Genomic DNA, 25,300 nt, shown 5'->3' with positions numbered 1-25,300 from the left:
GCCCTCCTTATCTTCAAGGGATAACATTTGTTCCAAGACCCACAATGTATGCCTGAAAACATGTGCTGTGCTGTGCTTCATTGCTCAGTCGTGTCTGACTTGTTGTGACCCTGTGGACTGTAGCCCACCATGGATAGTACCAAATCCTATATATACTATGTTGTTTTCCTATACTTACATATCTATGGTAAAGGTTAGTTTGTAAATTAGGCATAGTAAAAGATTAACAACAATAATAAAACAGAATAAGAGTATTTAACAATATACTCTATTGTTCATACCATGTGAATGTGGTCTCTCAAAATATTTTATTATGTGCCCACTTCGGCAGCACATATACTAAAATTGGAACGATACAGAGAAGATTAGCATGGCTCCTGCACAATGATGACACACAAATTCGTGAAGTGTTCCATATTTTTAAAACTCCTAGAGGAGAACATAGGCAAAACACTCTCTGACAGAAATCACAGCAGGATCCTCTATGACCCACCTCCCAGAATATTGGAAATAAAAGCAAAAATAAACAAATGGGACCTAATGAAACTTAAAAGCTTTTGCACAACAAAGGAAACTATAAGCAAGGTGAAAAGACAGCCCTCAGATTGGGAGAAAATAATAGCAAATGAAGCAACAGACAAAGGATTAATCTCAGAAATATACAATCAACTCCTGCAGCTCAATTCCAGCAAAATAAATGACCCAATCAAAAAATGGGCCAAAGAACTAAACAGACATTTCTCCAAAGAAGACATACAGATGGCTAACAAACATATGAAAAGATGTTCAACATCACTCATTATCAGAGAAATGCAAATCAAAACCACAATGAGGTACCATCACACGCCAGTCAGGATGGCTGCTATCCAAAAGTCTATAAGCAACAAATGCTGGAGAGGGTGTGGAGAAAAGGGAACCCTCTTACACTGTTGGTGGGAATACAAACTAGTACAGCCACTATGGAGAACAGTGTGGAGATTTCTTAAAAAACTGGAAATAGAACTCCCATACAACCCAGCAATACCACTTCTGGACATACACACTGAGGAAACCAGATCTGAAAGAGACACATGCACCCCATTGTTCATCACAGCACTGTTTATAATAGCCAGGACATGGAAGCAACCTAGATGCCCATCAGCAGACGAATGGATAAGGAAACTGTGGTACATATACACCATGGAATATTACTCAGCCATTAAAAAGAATTCATTTGAATCAGTTCTAATGAGATGGATGAAACTGGAGCCCGTTATACAGAGTGAAGTAAGTCAGAAAGATAAAGACCATTACAGCATACTAACACATATATATGGAATTTAGAAAGATGATAATGATAACCCTATGTGCAAAACAGAAAAAGAGACACATGTGTACAGAACAGACTTTTGGACTCCATGGGAGAAGGCGAGGGTGGGATGTTTCGAGAGAACAGCATCGAAGCATGTATATTATCTAGGGTGAAACAGATCACCAGCCCAGGTTGGATGCATGAGACGAGTGCTAGGGCCTGGTGCACTGGGAAGACCCAGAGGGAGCGGGTAGAGAGGGAGGTGGGAGGGGGGATCGGGATGGGGAATACATGTAAATCCATGGCTGATTCATGTCAATGTATGACAAAATCCACTACAATATTGTAAAGTAATTAGCCTCCAACTAATAAAAATAAATGAAAAAAAACAAACAAAAAATATTTTATTATGCAAACTTAATGCCTTTTTCATTTTAACTAAATATGTATCATGCACTATGGCCATAACTTTTGCAGTTTGAGGTACAGCAGCAAAACTGGCTTGAATTTCTTTTTTCTTCCTCATAATTTCATGGACAGATTTGTTTTTACTCTATATCTTAGCAACTTCAGCATATGATTTTTTTCCTTCCTTATTAAATTGAGATCTTTCACCTTTCTAGTTGAAGCATATCTTGGGCATATCCAGACTGCCAGCATCACTACTCTTGCTCTTTGAGGTCATTATTAAGTAAAGTAAGGGTTCCCTGGACGCAAGCACTATGATACCACACCAGTCTGGTATGTCTTGCTCTGGAACTTATTGGCTCTTGGGTGGTGGTTGGTTTCAGTGTAGGTATGGAGGCTTTTGGATGATCTTTTATTACTTAATGTTCCCTGTAGTCAGGAGTTTTCTGGTGTTCTCACGTTTTGGGCTTAAGTCTCCTGCCTCTGGCTTTCGGTTTTATTCTTCCAGTAGCCTCAAGGCTTCTCTATCTATACAGCACTGATAATAAAACCTCTAGGTTAATGGTGAAAAGATTCTCCACAGTGAGGGACACCCAGAGAGGTTCACAGAGTTACATGACGAAGAGGAGAGGGAAGAGGGAGATAGAGATGAGCAGGAGGAGAAAAGGGGAGACTTTAGAGGAGAGAGACAGATCTATGCAGTACTCTGTTCCCTAAGTGTTCTCTGAAGCCCAGAACACCCACAGAGATTCACAGAGTTGGACTGAGAAGAGAAGGGGGAGGGAGGAAATAGAGGTGATCTGGGGGAGAAAAAGGTGAGTCAAAAGGGGGAAAGAGTAATCATCACACTCCCGAGTAAAAATGGGTACTGAATATTGAATTCTTAAATGTCCAAAATTGATATCAAATACTTCAACAAAGATTAAAAATCTAGAGTAGAGGTTAGACTCTTAAAAATACAATATTAAAAACAAAAACACAAAAAATTTAAGAAATATATATGAAGTTCACTTTAAAAATAGGGTCTTTTTTTTTTTTGCAAGGTTATAGTGAAATGAAAATGAAAATTAAGGAGTAATAGAGGACTTTAAAAGAAAATAAAAGAAAGGGAAAAAAAGAAAAAAGTTTTTTAATTAAAAAAATAGTAAAAATATATGAGAATGAAAATGAAAATTAAGGAGTAATAGAGGACTCCTTTTGAAGACAATGGGCTGCTTTTTTAGGTGCCTGACGTCCTCTGCTAGTGATCAGAAGTTGTTTTGTGCAGCTTGCTCAGCATTCAAATGTTCTTTTAATGAATTTGCAGGGGAGAAAGTGGTCTCCCCGTCCTATTCCTCTGCCATCTTAGCTCCTTCCCCCACAACAGTCTGATAACCATGACAGTGACTAAGTGACTAACAGGTAGGATAAACTGGAATAAAGGATGATTCATATCTCAGGTGGGATGAAATAAAATGTTGTGAGATTTCATCATGCTACTAAGAATGGCTCATGATTTTAAACTTATGAATTGTTTATTTATGGAGTTTTTCCATTTATTATTTTCAGACTGTGGTTGACTGCAGATTAACTAAAACTATAGAAAGTGAAAACAGGGATAAGGGGAGGCCACTGTATATGTTTGTTGTCAGGCTAGTAGTACTAGGTTGTCTTTGTTACCATTTTTTGTAGTAACCTTTGAAGTCAGAAAGTGTGAGTCCTCTAACTCTCCATTTCAGGACTTTTGCTTCTGCTATTTTTGGCCCCTTTAATTTCATATGAATTTTAGAATGAGTCAGTTTCTATAGTGGTCAATTTCTATAAAGAAATAAGGTCAGAATCAGATATTGGCACAAGACAGACACATGGATCAATGAAGCAGAAAAGCAAGACCACAGAATAAGCCCACATACCTATGGTCAATTAACTTTCAACAAAGGAGGCAAGAATACACAATGGGGAGAATGGTCTCTTCAGCAAGTGGCACTGGGAAAGTTGGACAGCCGCATGTAAATCAATGAAATCAGAACCTACTCTCACAGCATACACAAAAATAAACTCAAAATGGCTTACATACGTAAACATAAGACTTAACACTATAAAACTCCTAGAAGAGAACATAGACAAAACATTCTTTAATATAAATCATACCAATGCTTTCTTAAGTCAGTCTCCCAAAGCAATAGAAAAAAAATCAAAAACAAACAAGTGAAACCTAATCAAGCTTACAAGCCTCTGTACAGTAAAAGGAAAGCATAAACAAATGAAAAGACAACCTGTGGACTAGAAGAAAATATTTGCAAATGATGTGACCAACGAGGGTTTACTTTTCAAAATATACAAATGGCTCATACAATTGAATAAAAAAAAAACCACTATCAAAAAATAGGGCAGAAGGCCTAAATAGATATTTCTCCACAGAAGACATACATATGGCCAACAGGCACAGAAAAAGATGGCCAACATTGCTAATTATTAGAGAAATGCAAACCAAAACACAATGAGGTACCACCTCACACCAATCAGAATGTCCATCATTAAAAATTTACAAATAACAAATGCTGGAGATGATATGGAGAAAATGGAAATCCCCTACACTGTTGGTGGGAATGTAAATTGATACAGCCACTATGGAAACAGTATGGAGGTTCCTCAGAAAACAAATGGTTGAGTTGCCACATGATCCAGCAATCCCACTCCTGGGCATACATTGGAGAAAACCATAATTCAAAGATACATGCACCTCACTGTTCATTGCAAGCACTCTTAACAATAGCCAATACATGGAAGCAACCTAAATGTCCATCAACAGATGAATGGATAAAGAAGATGTGGTACATATATACACTGAAATATTATTCAGCCACAAAAAGGATAAAATAATGCCATTTGTAGGAACATGGATGGACCTAGATATTATCATACTAAGTGCAATGACAGAAAGAGAAAGACAAATACCATATGATATCACATATATGTGGAATCTATGACACATATGATATATATGACACACATGACATATATGACACACATGACACAAACGATCTTATCTATGAAGCAGAAATAGACTCACAGACATAAAGAACAGACTTGAGATTTACCAAGGAAAAGAGGGAGTGAGTGAAGGATGGATTGGGAGTTTGGGGTCAGCAGAGGCAAGCTATTATATCTAGAATGGATAAACAACAAAGCCCTATTGTATAGCACAGGGAACTACATTCAATATCCTGTGATAAACCATAATGGAAAAGAATATGAAACATAATGTATATACATGAGCAACTGAATGACTTTGCTGCATGACAGATACTAATAAAACATTGTTAATCAACTATACTTGAATAAAGGAAATTTTTTTAAAAAAGAAAGAAATGTTAAAGTCCTATTTCTCCTGGGAAGAAAGCCCTCCAGCTAGGAACTCAGAGGAGAGAGATCCTTGTCTTCTGGCTGCAACAGTCTGGCATGAACTCTCTGCCTCACTGAGCTGGGAGAGGAGAAGGAGAGTGTGGTCCTGGTTCACCTTTCTTACCAAATTTTTGTTGATTTTCTTTAACAGATGTTTCTCCATTTGCTGTTCATTCTTAGGACCATTTGCAGAGGCTTTCATATTTTTAAAAATAATTTTCAACAGTTTCTCTGTGAAGCAACTCATAAGATATCCTTTAATGTAAGAATTCCAGAAAACCTTCATTTTAATGAGTTTATTCATTGGTCACTTATAGCAGAATGGTGATGGAGTATATGTTGTCTGTTCATTAATTCCAAATAGGTTTGTATCAACTAGTAACAATATGTGAGATCAACAATTAATAGTAGCAAAAAGCATATAGTGAAACTGTGCTTTACCCTGGTGAGATCACAGGCAGTAAGAGAAAATGGCTCATAGAAGGTGTGGTTTTTTGAGTGATTAGATAGACACTTGGGAAGGGCACAAAACGCACGCCCACCCCACAGAGACTGAACCAGAACTGTGTCTGAGTGTCTCCTGTGGAGGTACGGGTCAGCAGTGGCCTGCTGCAGGGGCTCTGGGTGCAGCCGACCTGGGTGTGGCATAAGTACTCTTGGAGGAGGTTGCCACTAACCCCACCATAGAATGACCAGAACTTACGCAGGACTGAGGAAACAGACTCTTTGAGGGCACAAACAAAACCTTGTGCAGACCAGGACCAAGGAGAAAGGAGCAGTGACCCCACAAGAAACTGACCTAGACATGCCCATGAGTGTCCAGGAGTATCCAGTGGAGGCGTGAGTCAGCAGTGGCCTGCTGCAGGGTCAGAGGCACTGAGTGCAACAGTGTGTGCATGGGACCTTTTGAAGAAGGTTGACATTACCTTCATTACCTCCACCATAGTTTGGCCTCAGCTCAAGCAACATGAAGGGAATACAGCCCCACCCTTCAACAGAAAATTGGATTAAAGATTCACTGAGCACGGCCCTGACCATCAGAACAAGACCCAGTTTACCCCCTCAGTCAGTCTCTCCCATCAGGAAGCGTCCATAAGCCTCTTATCCTTATCCATCAGAGGGCAGACAGAATGAAAACCTCAATCACAGAAAACTAACCAAACTGATCACATTGACCATAGCCTTGTCTAGCTCAGTGAAACTATGAGCCACGCCACGTAGGACCACCCAAGACAGATGGGTCATGGCAGAGAGTTCTGACAAAACATGGTCCACTGGAGAAGGGAATGGCAAACCATTTCAGTATTTTTGCCTTGAGAACCCCATGAACAGTACGAAAAGACAAAAAGGTATGACACTGAAGGATGAACTCCCCAGGTTGGGAGGTGCCCAATACGCTACTGGAGAAGAATGGAGAAATAACTCCAGAAAGAATGAAGAGATGGAGCCAAAGCAAAAACAACACCAAGTTGTGGGTGTGACTGGTGATTGAAGTAAAGTTAGATGCTGTAAAGAGCAATATTGCATGGGAACCTAGAATGTTAGGTCCATGAATCAAGGCAAATTGGAAATGGTCAAACAGGAGATGGCAAGAGTGAATGTCGGCATTCTAGGAAACAGTGAACTAAAATGGACTGGAATGGATGAATTTAACTCAGATGACCATTATATCTACTACTGTGGGCAAGAATCCCTTAGAAGAAATGGAGTAGCCATCATAGTCAACACAAGAGTCCGAAATGCAGTACTTGGATGCAGACTCAAAAACGACAGAATGATCTCTGTTCATTTTCAAGGCAAACCATTCAACATCATAGTAATCCAAGACTAAGCCCTGACCACTAATGCTTAAGAAGCTGAACAGTTCTACAAAGATCTACAAGACTTTTTAGAACTAACACTAAAAAAAAAAAAAAAAAAAAAAAAAAGTCCTCTTCATTATAGGGGACTGGAATGCAAAAGTAGGAAGTCAAGAGATACATGGAGTAACAGGTAAATTTGGCCTTGGAGAGCAAAATGAAGCAGGACAAAGGCTAACAAAGGTTTGCCAAGAGAACACACTGGTCATAGCAAACACCCTCTTCCAACAACACAAGAGAAGACTCTACACATGGACATCACCAGATGGTCAATACTGAAATCAGATTGATTATATTCTTTACAGCCAAAGATGGAGAAGCTCTATACAATCAGCAAAAACAAGACCTGGAGCTGACTGTGGCTCAGATAATGAACTCTTTATTGCCAAATTCAGACTTAAATTGAAGAAAGTAGGAAAAACCACTAGACCATTCAGGTATGACCTAAATCAAATCTCTTACAATTATACAGTGGAAATGAGAAATAGATTCAAGGGATTATATCTGATAGACAGAGTGCCTCAAGAACTATGGATGGAGGTTCATTACATTGTACAGAAGGCAGTGATCAAGACCATCCCCAAGAAAAAGAAATGCAAAAAGGCAAAATGGTTGTCTGAGGAGGGCTTACAAATAGCTGAGAAGAGAAGCTAAAGACAAAGAAGAAAAGGAAAGATATACCCATTTGAATGCAGAGTTGCAAAGAATAGAAAGGAGAGGTAAGAAAGCCTTCCTCAATGATCAATGCAAAGAAATAGAGGAAAACAATAGAATGGGAAAGACTAGAGATCTCTTTAAGAAAATTAGAGATACTAAAGGAATATTTCATGCAAAGATGGGCACAATAAAGGACAGAAATGGTACGGACCTAACAGAAGCAGAAGATATGAAGAAGAGGGGGCAAGAATACAGAGAAGAACTATACCAAAAAGATCTTCAAGACCCAGAAAACCAGGACGGTGTGATCACTCACCTAGAGCCATACATCCCAGAATATGAAGTCAAGTGGGGCTTAGAAAGCATCACTACGAACAAAGCTAGTGGAGGTGATGGAATTCCAGTTGAGCTATTTCAAATCCTAAAAGATGATGCTGTGAAAGTGCTGCACTCAATATGCCAGAATTTAGAAAACTCAGCAGTGGCCACAGGACTGGAAAAGGTCAGTGTTCATTCCAATCCCAAAGAAAGGCAATGCCAAACAATGTTCAAACTACCACACAATTGCACTCATCTCACATGCTAGCATAGTAATGCTCAAAATTCTCCAAGCCAGGCTTCAACAGTATGTGAACAGTGAACTTCCAGATGTTCAAGCTGGATTTAGAAAAGGCAGAGGAACCAGAGATCAAGTTGCCAACATCTGTGGATCATCGAAAAAGCAAGAGAGGTCCAGAAAAACATCTATTTCTGCTTTATTGACTATGCCAAAGCCTTTGACTGTATGGATCACAACAAACTGTGGAAAATTCTGAAAGAGATGAGAATACCAGACCACCTGACCTGTCTCTTGAGAAATCTGTATGCAGGTCAGGAAGCAACAGTTAGAACTGGACATGGAAGAACGGACTTTTCCTAAATGGGGAAAGGAGTACATCAAGGCTGTATATTGTCACCCTGCTTATTATATGCAGAGTACATCATGAGAAATGCTGGGCTGGAGGAAGCACAAGCTGGAATCAAGATTGCCAGGAGAAATATCAATAACCTCAGATATGCAGATGACACCATCCTTATGGCAGAAAGTGAAGAATAACTAAAGAGCCTTTTGATGAAAGTGAAAGAGGAGAGTAAAAAAGTTGGCTTAAAGCTCAACATTGAGAAAACTAAGATCATGGCATCCAGTCCCATCACTTCATGGCAAATAGATGGGGAAACAGTGGAAACAGTGACAGACTTTATTTTGGGGGGCTCCAAAATCACTGCAGATGGTGATTGCAGCCATGAAATTAAAAGATGCTTGCTCCTTGGTAGAAAAGTTATGACCAACCTAAACAGCATATTAGAAAGCAGAGACAGTGCTTTACCAACAAAGTCTGTCTAATCAAAGCTATGGTTTTTCCAGTAGTCATGTATGGATGTGAGAGTTGGACTATAAAGAAGGCTGAGTGCTTAAGAATTGATGCTTTTGAACTGTGGTGTTGAAAAAGACTCTTGAGAGTCTCTTGGACTGCAAGGAGATCCAACCAGTCCATCCTAAAGGAAATCAGTCCTGAATATTCATTGGAATGACTGATGCTAAGCTGAAACTCCAGTACTTTGGCCACCTAATGCAAAGAACCAACTCATTGGAAAAGACCCTGATGCTGGGAAAGATTGAAGGCAGGAGAAGGGGACAACAGAGGATGAGATGGTTGGATGGCATCACTGACGTGATGAACATGAGTTTGAGTTGTTGATGGACAGGGAAGCCTGGCATGCTGCAGTTATGGGATCGCAAAGAGTCAGACACGACTGAGCAACTGAACTGAACTGAGATAGACATCACGCATGTGTGCTCAGTCGCTTCAATCATGTCCAACTCTTTGGGACTCCATCGACTGTAGCCCACCAGGCTTCTCTGTCCACAGGAGTCTCCAGGCAAGAATACTGTAGTGGGTTTCCATGCCCTTCTCCAGGGGAACTTATCCACCCAGGAATCGAACCCACATCTCTTGCATCTTCTGCATTGCAGGCAGATTCTTTACTGCTGAGCCACCTGAGAAGCCCAGATAGACAACGTACAGTAACACAAATGATTAAACTTCTAAAACTCAAACATGTTGTATGGCCTTGAAGAAGCTGTGAACCAATTAGTCTCTTAACCTTTCAGAAACGTTTGGAAAACAGGACCTTAATTCAAACTCAGCTTGATTTCTGTGCTGAAAATAAGAGATGTCGGTGATATAAAACAGGAAACGTTGATTAACTCTCATTTGAGTTTTAAAAGCTAAATGCTTGGAAAAGCTCTAGTCATTTGCAACAATCATGTTTATATCTACATTGATGAAAATGAGGTACTGCTAAATCTCAGAATCATTCTCAGCTCTGGAAGGCATTTCATATTGTCTAAAGTCTTAAGAGAGGTGCTGAGGAAGCACCTGATGTGACACGCTGAATATTAAGAACACAGAGCCCTTTTGTTTGCAGTTGTACCTTTTCTTTGATGCTAAAACCTAGCATCCAAGAATTACTAATGATTTAGAAATAGAAGAACCTGTTTTCTAAGCATATTTTCAGGCGGAAGAGATGTGTTGTGCTCAAGTGTAATTATTTGCTTTGACTCTAGAGGTTCCTGATCCCCAGTGGACTTTAAAAATAATTTCTATAATGATTTTAGAAATTCTAAGCAGAAAATGTGGGAGCAGCAGGGGAATGACATTTAGTTTATTAGATCAAAACTGAGGTTTCTCACCCTGATGCCTGCAGTTACTAAAAAGGCACTCTTTCCCCAGATAAACTCCGCCTGCCCCCTCACCCCCAACACACATATCTGTGTGTCCAGAACCAGCAAGAAATAGTATTTATTCAGTTGGGTTTCATTTTGTAAGTTGACTTTTGAATCCTTTCTTAGAATTTCTATACACCATATTAGTTTTCCTTGCACATACAAATTGAGTGATAATAATGTAAGTGATACATATAAGTGCTTTCTATGTACCAGAATCGGTTCTCATGGCTTTGTGTATATTAATTTCTTTTGCACCACAACAATCTCAGGAGGGAGTGAATAACTTGCAACTCCATGGACTATAGCCCACCAGGTTCCTCCGTCCATGGGATTATTCCAGCAAGAACACTGGAGTGGGTTGCTGTTTCCTCCTCCAGGGGATCTTTCTGACACAGGAATCGAACCCGTGTCTCTTATGTCTCCTGCATTGGCAGGTGGGTTCTTTGCCACTAGTACCACCTGGAAAGCCCTCCCAAGGTGAAACAGCTGGCAAAAGGCAGAGCTGGGGTTTGAAGCTCTGACCAACACTACAATGGACTACCTCTATATAAATGTTGCTTCTTGGGGCAGCAGAATAAATGAAAAATAGAGTGGTCCAAACAAAGTTAGAATGGCTTTTGGTCTCTGCTCTCTCACCCTAGTAGTTCACGATTAGGTGAGGGTCTGTATACACACATACAGTTAGGTAGGAATGGTGTTACTACAATGGATTATAAGTTCCAATGGGCAGATAAAAGTAATATACTGAACTGATTACAAAAGATTTATACAGGCATTTTAGGATTGCAAGATGAGCTTAAGGCTGAAACAGCTGGACTAATAGAACCAAATATGGAGATGTGCTTTCTAAGAAATCAATCAACTTATGAAGAGTCTGACATTTCCATTAAAAAAGAACTTTAGATTATTCACTGATAATTCAAAATCATTTTCTACAGTAAAAAAAATTTTGTAACCCACCCCAACACAAATTATCACCCTCTCATTAAAATCACTAATTTCTAGTTCAGAAAGTCCTCAAAGCTAGCTATATGGGAAACAATACCAAATAAAGGAGATTAAGTGGCTATGCAAAGAAATTATCAATCGTCTGTCAAGAACCAGTGCTTCTTAATGTGAAAAAGGTCACTTAATTTGGCCATTGGGAGTTGCAGACAGGGAGCTATGTATACCCTGGAATCATCATTCATATAACTTAATTAACTATAAGCTCTCTGAGGGGCAAAGATCATATCTCACACATCTTTGCATATCTTGCGTCTGCCTTACAAAGGCAATCAAGAAATACGTATTAATTTGATGCAGTAATTGCTACAGAATGTTATCTATGTGCATCATACATAATTTATTATATGTGCCCAGTTGATCAACCAGGCAATTTCCAGATGCACAAGGACTAGAAAAACCTGAAGTGTGAACCCCAATCCTGCTAGTGCTTTTTGGACCTCAGTTAAAAGGAAAGGAGAAAAATTATCATATCCTCCAGTAGAGGGAGCCAGATTTTAAGTGTTAACCAAATCACAATTTACTCTCTAGCACTATTTGCCAGATCCAGAAAGAGGAAATCAGCATTTTGATACATAATTGTCACTTCTGAATCTTACATAATACAGCAAAAAATGGGAGAAGACTGCCACAGAGGCAGCCCAGACCTCTGGCAGCAACACAGACACCCCAATCCCTGCAGCCACAACACCCTCACTCCCAGCCCCAACCTGGTGGATGTTCTGACTCCACCCACCCCACCCCACAGCCTTGCACTAGATCTGGGATGACCACAGCAAGGGAAAGGATGCTACCGTGGGCTATTCCCACGTGGAGCCACAGATATCTACACAAGTGGCACATCAGTCCGCAGTGAGCACATGAGCCCCACTTGCTTTAGGAATCACCTCTTTTGGGGCATGGCATGCACTCAAAGGAAATGGAGACTGGGTGACTTCTACTCCGACAACTGAGGAGCAGACCACACCACACCCTGACAAGGTGGTCACAGCTATAAAGCAGAGGGGAAGCCCCCACCTCACACCCTACACAGGCTTTGGATCCCCCGACACCAACCACACCTCCTTCAAGGTGAAGATGTCCAGCACACCCTGAGGAAAGACGTGGTTGGTGCCCATATCAAAGAGAACTCTCACACCAAAGACATCAGACACACACAGTGTACACAGGGATGCTCCCACATAAAAACAGTCCTTCAAGACCACAGTAGATAACTGTTTCTCCTAAACTCACAGAGTAAAAGAAAGTTAGGCAAAATGAAAAAGCAGAGGAACTACTCCCAATTAAAAGAGCAAGAGAAATCCCCTGAAAGAACAAATGAAGAAATAGAACTCATAACTCTACCAGAACCTGAGTTCAAAAAAGTGGTAATAGAAATGCTAACCGGGTCAAGAAAGAGCATTAATAGAAATGCAGATCACTGTAACAAGGAATTAGAAGCTATAAAGATGAACCAATAAAAAATTAGATAATTCAACTTCCAAAAGCAACCTAGAAGCAGTGAATAGTCAACTATATGACACAGAAGAACAGATAAGTGTTGTGGAATATAGAATAGTGGAAATCAACCCATTAGAACAGCAGGTAGAAAGAAATTAAAAAATGAAAGCAACATACAAGGTCTATGGGGCATAATATAAAATGTGCCAACTTAGGCATAATAGCGGTTTCAAAGGAGGAGAGAAAGAAAAAGGGCTGGAAAATGTACTTGAAGAAATTTTAGCTGAAAACTTCCCAAATCTGAAAAAGGAAACAGATAACCAGGTACAGGAAGCACATGCATGCGTGCTCAGGAAGCACAGAGGGTCCCAAACAAGATGAACCCAGACAGATCCACAGCATGTCTTGTAATTAAAGGGGCAAAAGTTAAAGATAAAGAGAGGATTCTAAAAGCAGCAAGAGAAAAACAAAGAGTCATATACAAGTTTTCTGAGAATTTCACCAGACTTCTTTGATCTCATCTAATCTATTAACTTCCCCTCAGTCTACTCCGCGTGCGTGCTCAGTCGGTTCAGTGGTGTCCGCCTCTGTGACCCCATAGACTATAGCCTGCCAGGCTTCAACTCTAAATCTTAAACTTCCCTGTCTGCTGCTCTCAGCAAATATTTATTGAGCATCAATTATATGCCACACTCTGTCCTACATACTGGGCATCCAGAATTGAAATACTCCTGTCCTCATGGAACTCATGTTCTATTTATCCTCAGAACTAGCCCTGCCTGAGTATCTTAAACCCTGGTAATATTCTCTCTTATCACAAACTTTCACCCTCTCATTTTCTCATCCCCTCACTATTCAAAATCCTGTAACTTCACCTTAAAAGGTCCTCCAGTCTCTTGGCCACTCCATACATCCTTGCCTGATCATGCTTTCCTTCTTACAGTTTGGATCCATGCATAATATGGCACTTCAGCAACACTCTGAAGTGTTTGGACAGAGTTTCAACTGTTTAACCCTTTTATCTACACACCTTCATCCATGAGGATTTTCTTACTTTTCATAAGTAAACTCAGTTTTAATTACTAACTATATATCCACCACAGGAAACTCTCATAACTGCAGGTAATTCTTCTGGGTCCCATTCCCATTATATCCAACTACCTGCTAGACGTCCCCACCTGGATGTCCCAAACTCAACATGTCTCAGATAGAACTCATCTTCATCCACATTCCCACTTTTCCTTGTGTTCACTATCCTCAATGGTATAACTGATGTCATCTTGGATTCCCACCTCTCCCCCTTCATATCTAATTAATCACTGAGACCTGCTAACTCTAAACCATAAATGTCTCTGTCTGCTGCTGTCTTTCCACAATCACATCATTTCTCTCCTCACTTTTATGGTAGCTTCTTCACTGGTCCTTCTCTTCTAGTCATGCTCCTTCCAAGCATTCTCCACACTGCCTTTATCTTTCTAATCATATTTCTCACTGCTTAAAGCTCAACATTTCCTGGATCAAGCCTTCTCTTCTCCATGATATACTTGACTTTTTATGATCTGGTTTCTGTCTTCCTCTGCTGTCTCAGTATCTTAGTCAGTTTTGGTTACCATAACAAAATACCATAGACTATGTACCTTAAACAATGAACATTTATTTCTCATAGTTCTGGAGGCTGGGAAGTCCAAGATTAAGATGCAGGATGACTAGGTTTCTGATGAAGTCTCTCTTCCTGGCTTGCGGACAGACATCCTCTGTGTCCTCACATGGTGGGGAAAGAGGGAGGTGGTAGGAGAAAGTTCTGGTCTCTTCATTCATTCCAAAATAAAGACCCCACCCTCATGACCTCATCTAAACCTAATTACCTCCCAAACATCCTATCGCATATACTATCACACTGGAGATCAAAACTTCAACTTACAAATTTCCTGGAGGACATAGACATTTAGTCAATAACACTTAGCTTCCATCATTCCTGCCACTCTCCTGATCAAGGAATTTTCTAAAATTCATTCAGCTTCTGTGACTTTTCTCTAGTTATTGCCTCTGTCTAGAATTCTCTCCTCTCACCTTGCTCAATGTAAAAATAACCACTTTCTTTTAGGCAAATGTATACTCTTTCATCATGTTTCAACTCTTGTTTCAACTTATTGAGTAGCCTTCTCTGACTTCCCCCAACAGACCAAAGAACATCTCTAGAATTCCGTTACATTTGCACACATATCTATTATACAAATCATCATATTACTGTCTATTTATAGGTTTATTTCCCATTTAATCTATGGTTTTAGATACAAGCCAGTCCTAGTTACTTAATAAATATTTGTGAAATGAGTAAGTAAATATATGGACAACATACACTTCTAACAACACAGCATACTGATCTTCTGCTTTGAAATGTATTTACTATTCAGAAACCACTTATAGTACATATGTTTTTTAATGTTGAAAAGCAATTTAGCCAACTCCTCAAGTTCAATTGTTTTCTTTAGTAAACTTTCAAATTAAGGTATAATATACATATTGAAGGGGCTTCCCTGGTAGCTCAGCTGGTAAAGAATCCACCTGCAATGTGGGAGACCTGGGTTCAATTCCTGGGTTTCGGATCCCCTGGAGGAGGGCGTGGCAACCCACTCCAGTATGCTTGCCTGGAGAATCCCCAAGGATAGAGAAGCCTGGCGGGCTACAGTCCATGGGGTTGCAAAGAGTTGGACAAGACTGAGCAACTAAGCACGGTAGGGCATACATACTGAAAATAAGCATACAAAAGTCTACAGCCCAGTGAATTTTCACAAAGTGAATACAGTGTGGTAACTACCAGCTGGATCAAGAAACAGAGCATTATGCTCCTGAAGCAGGTCTAATGCCCCTCCTAGTCATATCGTGACCCCCCCCCCCAAATAATCATCATTTCAACTTCTAACACTGTAGGTTAATTTTCTCTTAGTTATATGTTTTGAACTTTTTATAAATAAAATTACAGAGTACTTTTTTTTTTGCATCTGTGAACTCAACTATCTTTTCTTTACTTTTTTTTGCCTACCAGATTTCTTTTTTGGAACCAGTTTTACTGAATTCATGTAGAAGTGTTTTAGCCATTTAAAAAATAAGGCATTTTAATCCAAGCAAATTGGCTTATGGAAAATACAAATTTCATATTACAAGGCTTGGCTATCAAATATCACATCTTTGTAACAATTTCTCAGTCAACATCTTCAGGTGCCAGCATTCATCGTGAACACTTTTTAAAATGTTTCAATGAAATTTTCATTTTAGAATATTTTTAGATTTACACAGAAGTTGTACAGAGTTCTCATATACTTCTCACTTGGTTTTTCCTATCATTAGCATTAGAATGGTACATATGTCACTGTTAAAGAACTAATGCTGATGCATTATTACTAAGTCCTTACTTCATTCAATTCTCCTTAGTTTTTATACAATGCTCTTCTGTTCCAGGATCCCATGCACGATGTCACATTACATTTAGTAATCATATGTCCTTAGACTCCTCTTGGCTATGACAGTTTCTCAGACTTTCCTTATTTTTGATGACCTTGAAAATTTTGATGAATACTGGTAAGATATTTCATAGAGTATCCCTTAATTGGGGGATTTATCTGTTTTCCCAAGATTCAGCTGGAGTGAGGGGATTTGAGAGGAGGACCACAGAGGCCAAGTGCCATGTTCTTCACGTAATATCAAGGCTGTGTGCGCGCTTTCAGTTGCTCAGTGGTGTCCAACTCTTTGCGACACCATGGACTGCAGCCCACCAGGCTCATTTGTCCGTGTAATTTTTCAGGCAAGAATACTGGGATGGGTTGCCATTTCCTACTCCAGGGGATCTTCTCAACCCAGGGATCAAACTCACATCTCTGTATTTCCTGCATTGCAGGTGGATTCTTCACTGAGTCACTGGGGACAGCTATCAAGGGTAGATACTACTTACTAATGCTGATGTTGACCTTGATCACTGGGTTGAGGTAATGTTTACTAGGAGTGTTCACTACAAACTTACTCTTCTTTACCTATTTCCATGCTATTTGGAAGAAAGTTACTATGTGTTGCATACACTGAATAAATTATAGATTATGCTCACATGCTCTACTGTTTTACTGTTTAGTTCTTCTGTTTAGAACTAAAATTCTAGAAATACAGAATTATTTGCTCCTGTTTAGCTCTAAACATCTAGAAATATTTAAAAATTCCATCACTGATACTTTCCCATGAATGATCCCCACCCTCATGTCATATAAAGCAGCGATTGAAAGGTGAAATGATCTGAAAAACTCCTTCCCTTACTCCAGGACTTGAACTGAGGCAGGCTTATTCTTCAGAGAAATATAAGGTTCTGTAGCATACCATCTGTCTGGCAATCTCTTGAGATACTTTTCTCTGCCTGATTTCTCCAAAGTGAGAGGCATTAAATTTGCCTCCACACTTACTTCATCTGCTTTTTTTAAATCATCTTATCCTGCCTCTCGATTTCCCATTTCCTTGAGCCTTGTCTTTCATAGCCACTGTCTTACAATTATCCAATAAAATCAGAAATGCCAACAGCCTTTTTTTCTACTATTTTCCTGCTTTATGAAAGAGCTTTTTGCATACTCCACTGGACTTTAAACTACTTATGAGAAAGAGGCATTCTGAAAAGAAATGCTCTTTACTTTGTGATTTCCCTATGTTCTTTTCTTCAATTGGCTTGAAAAGAGAAGTGTTTTCAGATTCCTACATTTGCTTGAGGCTTTTAGAAATATTTCTTTGTTTGATGTACTTCAGCTTAAAAAAAATCAGTATATACACCCTGCAGTTTGTTTTTTAAGTAATGAATAAGGACTTTCTTGTGGCCAATTCTGGGGTCTCATTTTTTTAAAAAGCCCAATCAACTCTAACTGCCAGTGTCATATCAGCTATCTTATCAGTATAGTATCTGAAACAAGCCTACTCAGAATTTGTATGCATATTTGATAAAAATATGAATTAAATGCACGAAACAGGTACAATATTGAAAAATACTCTACTTTTAACCCATTTTTAAAATCTCTTCTCACTTTCCAATTATAACTTGAATTTATCCTCTCCCATATATCTCCAAATTTGTTTTCTTACTTGGCAACTCCACCCACTTGTATAGACTTAAGTTTAATTAAATGCAATTTTTTTCTAACAGTTCTTAAGATTAGGCCAAAAGCCTATAGAATCTAACATTCTCATGTTCAATAAATAAATGGACATATATTATGCACGTATATGAATTCAACACATTAAGTTTTAAGGGAAAAAAGACTTGTTAATCCTTAGTCTGGTAGTACAGTAGAGAATAAAATATTTATAATCAATGAATACTTGATCTGCCTATATTAAAATGATAATTGGAACCCTAGGCCACAAGATTTAGTTGTGTTTAATGAAAATCTCAGAGTGAAATGTGACACAAGTCATTTTTAGAAAGTAAAGCAGAGTTAGCCATTACCCTTCATTTAAAAAGATAAAGGAGAAGAGTCGAACATGTACATGCTGATTATCATAACATTTAAGGTGAATCTATACTTCATCATCATGAAGTTGGATTTCTGTCTAAGTCTGTTTACTAAAAGAAGTACTTGGGCTTTTTTTTCCTTATTACTGGGATTTTTTTTTTGAAATTAGGAAAATATCTTTATTATTTCTGCAATATTCCACTATTCACTGTAAAAATCATGATAATGGCTTTTTCACAACTTCATAAATTATAGAAAAATTCTTTTCCACCTTTTCCACCTTCTTTACAGAAGTCCCCCCGCCCTCAACCAGCCTCCCTTGCTGAGTCCCAGAGCCCTGTGAGCCCTGTGAGGGAGGCTCAGCCCATGCACATCTGTGGCATACTGAGGCAGGCCACCCAGAAAAGAACTGCTTCAAGGCACTTGTGGCTGGCAGGTCACAGGATAGGGATTTAAAAAAAGAAGAAGAAAAGAAAAAGTCTACTTCACCTGTGAATATGGTTTTTACTACACAATAAATATTAATTTTGTTCTCCATTCTTATTTAGAAAATGCTTAGAGCGATGTTTTCCCTATTTTTCCATGACATACTAATATCCTAGAATATATGAAAAAATATTCCCAGCAAAAATGCTTCTGTGATGAAATAAGCCCAGGAAATACTAGATTAAATAGGAGCAAACTGCCTTCTATTCTACAGAATTTCTCAGGGTCTTTGATATTTGAATGTGTGTTGTAATGCTACAAGATAGAGATATGGCATATATTATTCCCCAATGACATTTGGCCAACAGAACACTTTCTTCAAGAAACACCTGTTAAAATCTCCAGACCAAACTTTTGGAAGTGAGAGATTAATAGAGAGAGCAATGGAGAAAGAAATTAAAATGACTATTGGGAAGTAGTGATGCTATTAATAGCAATAGGAAATAGGAGAGACAAATTTGCAATGGAAGATTATTTCATCTTGAACATAACGAGGTTCCTTTCCTGTCTGGTGGAGATGAGCAGCATATATGAGACTCAAGCTCAGGAGAGCGGTCAGGTTATCGATTACTATTAATTAGAAGTCTTCTACTACATAGCCTTAGCACTCTGATACATTACAATGGCTTGTGAGATAGGTCACAAGTAACTTTTTACTAACATTGGTTAAAATACCAAGCTTGCAAAAGCTTTACACTTTCAAAGAAAATAGTATTATAAGATTTTCTGCATGTAATGAATGATACAAAGAAAATTTATTTTCTCAGCAGCTAGTGACTGAATGGATACTTTGATAAATCCGAGGGTGGCAGCTGGGCTGCCAGGGCCTCACATCAATAGTAGTAGGCAGACTCCCTGCATGAGACCAGGAAAAGGGTATGAGTTCAAGTCTTAAAATAGGAAATGGTTTGGTGAATAGAGGGATGCAAGAGGAGGAGGATGAAAAAATGTGAGAGCAAAGACACTTAATGGAGGTTTTCAATTAAACTGTCACATGCTATGTGATACAACTTACCCTCACATCCCAGTAACTGAAGTAAGTTTTCAAAAAATCATACTGAATGTGGTTTTTTTTTAAAAGAAAGCAATGTTTGGCAGAGTATCAAGACAACACTCAGATGCATGAAAAGAAGGGACAGCCAAGATCTATGTAGCCAATTTGGTGGATTCTGTTGGCTCTCTGCTCCACAACTGCTTCCCTCTTCTTTCTTCCTGACACCCTGCTTTACATCAGGTAGCCATATAACAGAATCCAGTGGAAGCCAACTCCATCTGTAGTTCAGGAGGAGATTCTGGCTTGTCTAAGCCAGTCATGGAATCCCCCTTGCCAGGGACGGTTTTAGGAATGTGCAAGTGACCCCATTCTGGCCACCGAGAGGTACATGAAGGAGTCTCGGGGAAGTTTTCCTAGCTTCTGAGAAATTCATTAAAGAAGAGAAAGTCATTCTCTTTCCCCTGAACATTTCAAGCCTGGACATGAGGGCCAGAAGACTTCACCCATTATGTAGCCAGTCTGAGGAGGGAAGAGGCAAGAGAACTCAGAAGCCAGGACACAGCAGACCAAGGGTCTCTCCTACCTTTGAACTTCATGTTATATGAGACCATAAAAGCACTTAGGTGTTTCAGCCAGTCTAAGAATTTTGTTTCTTGCAAGCAGAAGTATGTAAACTACGAATGCCTATAACAATATCTCTCTCACTGACCTATAATCCGAAAAACTTTTCCAGGAGGGAGAGAAAGCAGCACAGTTAAACCCAGCCTGATCTAAATATAATCTGTAGCCGATCTAATCTATATCATACCTTTGTAAAATGCTTTACTGACTGTTATGCCCACCCTCTTCTCCCACCTGAATGCATTCTGTGCACTATTATATTAGTCAGGATTCTCCAGAGAAACAAAACCAAGATGTGTGTGTGTGTGTGTGTGTCTGTGTGTGTAGATAGATTTTAAGGAATTGACTCATATGATTTATGGAGGGTGGCAAGTCCAAAATCTGCAGGGTGGGCTCTCAGGCTGTCAGGCTGGAGACTAGGAAGAGCTAATGTTGCAGTTGAAGTCTGAAGGAAGTCTGTTGCAGTATTCCTTCTTGTTCAAGGGAGGTCAGCAATTTTGTTCTATCCAGGCCTTCAAATGACTGGAAGAGGCCCATCATATTTTAAAGGCAATCTGCTTTACTCAACGTCTACCAATTTAATTGTAAATCTCATCCAAAAACACCCTCACAGAAAATATCCAGAACAATATTTGATAAAATATCTGGGCACTGTAGCTCAGTCAAGCTGACACATGAAATTAACCATCACAACTATTTTTTTTTAGTTCCCAAAAAATTTCCTGGGACCTCATTTCACTTTGGGCATATTCAAGGCATTATGTCATACATGTGAATATTTTCAGTCATCAGCATCACAATAAATAAAAGAAAAAAATGAATTCCACATAAAGGTAATAGTAGAGTCTAAGACACTGTATACAGAGAGCAGGATAAAAGCCAATCCAGGGAAATACCTGGGTATTACAGTTAGGAAAAGTAAGACAAGCCAGTGAAGGAGCAGATGAAGGGGGCAGGGCAGTGCATCCATGATTCACAAAGGGACTCCTGGGTCAATATTGCCACTGTTGTGAGAAATGGAGAGTGTCGGGGTCCAGAAGACAATTCTGGGACTAGGTCTGTAAGAGCACATCTGTTTAGGGATCCAGGCAGAAAACAGATAGCTGTTTGATTTGGTTTATTTAAGAAGCATTTAGTATAGTATTAAAAAGGTGTGTGAAATATGAGAAGGAGGCAGAGAAATGACAAGGTACCCAGATAGTATTAAGGAAGAACAAAGAAATGTGAGCACTGGAGAAGTATTTACTTCCCTATGTCAGAAAAAACTTGGGAAAGGAGAGGCTCCTGGAACCAAGGACTGCATGATAGGAGATGGAACCATCTGTCAATGGATAAAATCAGCCTGTATCAACTTAGTCAAGAGGGAACAGGGCAAGGAAATACTCTGACTTCCCTTCGATTTTCTTGATTACCTGTTGGTGCTCCCACTGACTAAACCAATGGGAAGTCAGAGTGGGGTGACCAGATAAAACACAACACATCCAGTTAAATCCAAATTTCTGGTAAGTCTAAGTATTCATATTACATATGACATGGGACATACTTGCATTAAAGACTTATCCTTTTACTGGAAATTCTAACTTAGCCTGATGTCCTATATTTTCATTTGCTAAACCAGTCAACCCTAAGCCAGAGGGCAATGAAATCCACCAAAGCGTTTCGAAAGCACAGCCTCTCAGGGTCCAGAACAGGAAGAGGAAGTGTGGGGACTGGATCTGAAGGGCAAGAGTTGATAGGAATCACAGATGATAGCAGAAGCCAGACAAGGAGTGGCTGGGGCAAGAGGTACAGGCAACTAAGCATCATCTGCTTTTTGAGAATGCCACCGGTGGTTTGAGAGAGTAGCAGGATTAAGGGGTGGAGTGCATAGCTGATGCAGCAAAGCGCAGAAGGGACAACCTCTCAAAAGCCTATTTGGAGAGGCCACAGCCCTTTTCCTCCCCATTTGTGGGGCTCCTTTAATGCTTCTCCTCCAAAAGGAGTCATTTATGTTGGTGCCCTGGATGCTCTCTAGAAAATACTCTTTATCTTTACCTTGAAGGATGAAGACATAGAAATTTTTGTGGATAGGCGAAACTTTCGCGATTTCATGTTTAACTTTTAACCTGATTGCTCATTAGTATTAAGCAACTCAGGAGAAGAGATAAATCTACTTTTTCTCAAGAATCCTCAGAGCTGAACTATTACAAGTTTTTTCTTCAAGTACATCTCTTCCTTGCATTGCTGTATACCAAGACTGCAGACTGTATAAAATCTTCTTTTGTTACAAATTTTACTATTTGGTCAATCTCTATATTTTTAAGACTCAGGTAGTGTTAATATAAATTAAGCTTTTGTAAAGAGAATATAAATTTTAAAATAATATTTTTATCTGGAAGATGGGAATTGGTACCTGGTTTTTTTGTTTTTTGGTTTTTTTTTCCTTTTAACTGAAGTTTTGTAGAGTACTTACTTCCATGGCTCATTCTTGGTCATCTACGGTGCTGTAAATAGGTATGCCATGGAGAAGTCAAATTTGAATGTCATTCATTTTGATATTTTGGTTACTTATTTCAGCTTTTTGATTTCTTCGTTTTACTTCACTGGGACAGCTGCTGTCTACTCCCAGTATGTGATAGAAAGGTGACTTACATCAGTAAGATAGTTTGTGTTCAGACAACCAAAAGATGACAAAATCCTGTCATGTATTAAATATTTCCCAAGCCCGTAACACAAACAGAAGGCTTGAGTAGAGATAAAATGAACCATCACCAGGGACCTTCAGAGTACTTATGAAGCAATTTCATTTCTACAATAAGAAATTTAAGTGAGGAAGGCTTGAGACAAATACAAAAAAGGCAAACTAAATATTTATCCTCAAACCTCCAGTTCAGGACCATCATTCCCCAAGTCTGTAGCTACCACGGGCAGTTGCACTTTACATAACCACATCTGTACATAGACTGTGAATCTGAGAAAGCCACCGTGCTCACTGATTTCCTTTCAGTGCAGCGTTTCTTCAGAACAGCTTTCCTCTCCACTCCTCTTCTATGCCATCTTTTCAGCCTTCAGTCTCACTAGCTGCCTTCATCACACCTACTGTGCTACATTGTTCAGCTTTCACCATTTTGGAGACATGAGAAGGACTCATTGAAAATGATGCTCTGGCTTGTGAGCAATTTTTTTTTTTACTTTAAGTATGATTTCAGCCAGATTAATAGATGCCTTGGCAAACTATCTGTTTACCATGCAGGGCATAAATTTTCTTAGGTCAATTTTGCTATCTCCTCCCATTTTCCCAAGATTATAACTGAAACTCTTGGTAATATAAACCTGTTCATTAATGGAGTCTTTTTAGCTAACCCCATTCTGATCATATGGATTGCAATCATTATTATCCATACACTCATCATATCAGTATATGATTATGACAGATGTCTTTATACCAATTCCCTCAGCATTTCTGAGTGCCCACTGTGTTTTAGACACAAGGGGCCCCCAATGAGTAGACATGATGCCTCCTCTTCAAAAACTGTTCAATGGTAATAAGAAAAGGAGGTAAGTGCCATAATAGAGAGACACACAAAAAAGCACAAATGACTGGGGAGCAACTAATATCAGACTTAAGGAGAATTTGGGGATAATGTTCAGAGGGACGAATGTTTCTAAAACAGTCAGAAATGGTCACAATTCTATGTTTTGAGCCTTGAAGTACATAGTAAGCTTCTATCTTTTGGTTCATAAAAATAATGGCTGATAAATTATTAATATATGGAAAAACAAGAATTTTTCCACATTAACAGTAACATCAGGCAGAAAGTGGTCAGGCTAAAGAAATAAAGACCTAACTTTCTATTAGGAAGATCAGGTGGGCCATGGACTGTATGCCCAGTTGACAAACTGGCCACAACACAGGACTGGAAAGTCACAGGATAAATGAACAGCATCTCCTTAATCTCTAAGAGTTGAATCATACTTTGCTCAACAGTGAAGATGTGAAAAGTTCTGAGATTATTTTCAGATGATCTTGGTTTGAATTCCAACAAGTTCCTTCACCAATTGGAGGCTTAAGTGACAAAGAGAAGTACTAGTGATAATCACACACACACACACACACACACACACACACATACACATATACACACACAGTATTCACAGAAATTGTTGTGATGATGAAATGTAAATATACAAAAAGTGCTGGCACGTGTTGGTTCTCAGCTCTAATTATCAACTCTAAATCTGTACATTCTGTACTTTAGCCCCTGATCACTTTTAAGAAACTCAATTTTGTCTTCTCACCTGTGTAATTATTGCCTCCTACAACTTATAAGCCTGGATGACTCGGGTTCAGGGTAACAGCAAACCTCCTGAAATGGTAGGTAACACTGGATGGATGGTACTATCCTGTTGTTCCAGACATTAAGTCGTGTCTGACTCTTTGTGACCCCATGGACTGCAGCATGCCAGGCTCCTCTGTCAGGTCTTTGCATCAGCTTCAGCAACAGTCCTTGCAATGAATATTCTGGGTTGATTTTGTTTAGGATTAATTGGTTTGACCTCCTTGCTGTCCAAGGGATTCTCAAGAGTCATCTTTAGCACCACAGTTTGAAAGCATCAGTTCTTCAGCACTCAGCCTTCTTTATGGTCCAACTCTTCCATCCACACGTGACTACTGGAAAAACTATAGCTTTATAGCTTTTTGGACTATATGGACCTTTGTCAGCAAAGTGATGTTTTTTCTTTTTAATATGCAGTCTAGGTTTTGTCATAAGCTTTCCCTCCAAGGAGCAAGTGTCCTTTAATTTCATGACTGCAGTCACCAACTGCAGTGATTCTGGAGCCCTCAAAAATAAACCAAGTCAAAGGACATGAGTTTGAGCAAACTCCAGGAGTTGGTGATGGACAGGGAAGCCTGGTGTGCTGCAG

The 25,300-nt window shown here is 39.2% G+C and overlaps 1 non-coding gene across 1 annotated transcript; it reads left to right on the top strand.

Annotated features, from left to right (window-relative positions):
- Positions 1-315: 315 nt before the first annotated feature.
- Positions 316-422, top strand: LOC136148836 (U6 spliceosomal RNA). The gene has a single exon (XR_010659600.1). It is a non-coding gene; the product is annotated as a U6 spliceosomal RNA (small nuclear RNA).
- The last annotated feature ends 24,878 nt before the right edge of the window (positions 423-25,300 follow it).

This window comes from Muntiacus reevesi, chromosome 17 (genome assembly GCF_963930625.1).
Source record: "Muntiacus reevesi chromosome 17, mMunRee1.1, whole genome shotgun sequence".
Taxonomy (NCBI): Eukaryota; Metazoa; Chordata; class Mammalia; order Artiodactyla; family Cervidae; genus Muntiacus; species Muntiacus reevesi.
Note: the sequence above shows the minus strand (reverse complement) of the source record. Positions and strands in the feature narration are given on the sequence as shown.